At 41.7% G+C, this 2,926-nt stretch overlaps 1 long non-coding RNA gene across 1 annotated transcript in view; it reads left to right on the forward strand.

Moving 5' to 3' along the window:
• LOC109297915 overlaps window positions 1–1,206 on the forward strand; it is a 10,719-nt gene extending 9,513 nt beyond the window's left edge. The window contains exon 2 of the long non-coding RNA XR_002097464.1: window positions 181–1,206. This is a non-coding gene — a long non-coding RNA (uncharacterized LOC109297915). The remainder of the gene's footprint in view (window positions 1–180) is intronic.
• The last annotated feature ends 1,720 nt before the right edge of the window (window positions 1,207–2,926 follow it).

Below are 2,926 nucleotides of genomic sequence, written 5' to 3' on the forward strand. Positions count from 1 at the left end.
AAAGGTTAATAAAGACAACAGCTTGTGCAGAAAGAAAGAGCTTGATCCTGCCAACAAATCTCATGAATGTACAGTCAGTCCCTGAGGTTTTGTATTTCCCTTCTCCTCCATGGCAAATGCAGAGGTACGCTCACTCTAGTCAACAGCCCTTGTCCCCCTCTGAATTCTCTCCTACAGTAGGAGCCACATACAGCTATATCCCCATGTACCATAGGAGTCACTATTAAAAAAAAGAATGGAACAGTTATCACCTAGTGGTATATGGGATAATAAAAATGTTCCCTGTTTTTAGTACCAGTCTATGGAAAAAAGATTGCCTAATGCTGAGTTTGGAATGGCTCCTACTGTAGGAGAGAATTCAGAGGGGGACAAGGGCTGTTGACTAGAGTGAGCGTACCTCTGCATTTGCCATGGAGGAGAAGGGAAATACAAAACCTCAGGGACTGACTGTACATTCATGAGATTTGTTGGCAGGATCAAGCTCTTTCTTTCTGCACAAGCTGTTGTCTTTATTAACCTTTACCAAACCTAATAGAAACGTGCCCAAAGCCTAGTCACCATTTAAACCTCAAATAACCCCTCAAGACAGGATTTAAATGGGATTTAACTGGTGCATATGGCCTCCTCAGGGGCGTATCTGACCCACAGATCTAAGCTAGCACTTGCCTGAAGTAGATATTCATTTTACTGAACAAGTAAAAGTACAGGGAGTCCCAGGAGTCTCATGCCTTTGGAAAGAAAACTAAGATGAAAGTGATGGGAAAGATTTGCTTTGTTCCTAGTGCATAGTGTGTAATTATCACAAAACTAAGAGGACTCAGGATAGAGACTGTGGACATTAACTGTCACCTTTTTTTGGGGTGATACTGTTCTTAATGTAGAAATACTGGACAGCCCAGAAATGTAGTATCAGTCTAGTAGAAAATGAGTGGAAAGCTGCACAGTATATTGTACTGATGTAAGTAGAACTATCTGCATATAATGTGATTTTATTTATTTTTTTTTGTGTAGAGGAGAATGAATATTCATGACTGTGGATATAACCTTTACTTGTGTAATGTATTTTATTTCTTTTGCCAGTTGGTCATTTAAAATATCGGCATTCATTGATGTCCTCTGACTTTTAATTGTGTGCATTTTCTTGTAAACGTTTCAAGAATTCAAGAGTTATAAAAAAATGTTCCCATTAAAGAAACAGAAATCTGATCTCATTCCTCCTGCTCTGTTTAAAACCTGCTGATTGTATCCTTGGTCACTAAAATTTGTTTCATATGGATGCCATCATCAGATTATTATGGGTTAATAATTTTTTTCTGATTTTAAAATAACTAATAAACCCCTGCTTTGAATAATGACTAGCAATTGACTAGCAGGAGCTAGTTGAGGAAGAAAGCTACTACAACTATCTCAGAGTCCCACAAGGCTTAAATAAAATACAGTTTAAATAGTTTTGGTGCAATCCCTGGGATCTCCGGTAAGATAAACAGAAATGCAGTTATTTAAATCAGGGGGTCAACTCAATCACCCCACAAGACAGACGCAGGTCTCAGGGCTCCTCATGGGCTGGATCCGGGGACAGCAGCACGGTAAGCAGTGGTGTCGAGATTAACAGAGCCACTGTATGCTCCCTTCCAGTAACAGGCATGCCCACAGGGCATGGAAACTTGATGGCAGGTCCCACCTCTACTCACCCTGTACCCAAATCCCAGGCCCCTCTGCCAGCCCCACAGAGTATATGTAATAGCTCTGAAAGCTAGATCTTTGACACTCCTGATTTAAATACAATAAAAACATAAGATGTTAGTACCAAGTCTAGCAATCTGTACTTAGGCAAAAATCCCTCTAAAGAATTTGCAGACTACAGGATATGAATCAATTTATGATGTTAGGCTGTGCATAGACAAAACGAGGGGCATGTATGCATGACACTTTAAAGAGGGCTAAATGGTTTTGCACCACTTTAATGGTGTTGGTGTTTGCACGCCTCGGCGGTGTATTGCACATTAATTCCAGCTGCTGTAGGAAATTTGGCAGTGTAATGCACCTTAAATGACTTGGGGCGCAACAAACTAAAACTCCTCAGAGGAGTTTTACTTTGCCCCTACAGCCGCAGACTGAAGCACTGGGTTCTGTGCAGCTCAGGGGCTCTGCAGGCAGCCTGGAAGCAGCCTGGGAAGGCAGACTCCACCCAAGAAAAGTGGCGAGCCCGAAACATGGTACCTAAGTCAGCCATCTCACTTGGCCTACAGCTTTCTTGTAAGCATCTATTAGTTGTAGCAGTATTACCAATGAATCAAAGTTGCCACTTCTAATACCACTTCTAGCCATACAGTACTTTGATAGAATCAGAAATTAGGGTTGGAAGGGACCCTGGTGGTCATCTAGTCCAATCCCCTGCTCAAAACAGGACCACCCCCAACTAGATAATGTAAGACAGTTTGGAAATGCGGGCAAGTATGCTATAGCTATGTTTGCATAAAAACCATAAGCTTTGACAATACACTGGAGAGCAGGTACAGAAATACGACACCCAATATAATTACTATAGATAATAAGTCTGGGGGCTGTAGCAAAACTAGACACACTTCTTCTTCTTTAACGGTTCCTTGTTCTAGTGTCAGCCCCTGCATTCTGTAATTTTCCACCCACATGGTACAGGATGGCCCACTGAGCATGTCTTACATGTTGCCCAAGTTTTGTTTTGTAATGACCAATCAAAATGTAACACGCCAACTGAAAAAATGCTAGCTCAATAAAAGCCGCACGTGCGCTTTGTTTAGGGTTGACACTAATCTGAGCAACAAGCTCCTCTGTCGGCCTGCTTGCAAGCAATAAAATAGAGTTGGACCCAGCCTGAAAGTGTGACTCTCTTCTTGAGGTGAATTGGACTAGCCTCCAGGGGACAAAATTAGCAATTTATGCAACA

Source organism: Gavialis gangeticus, unplaced genomic scaffold (genome assembly GCF_001723915.1).
Source record: "Gavialis gangeticus isolate Ggan-Ray unplaced genomic scaffold, GavGan_comp1, whole genome shotgun sequence".
Classification (NCBI taxonomy): domain Eukaryota; kingdom Metazoa; phylum Chordata; order Crocodylia; family Gavialidae; genus Gavialis; species Gavialis gangeticus.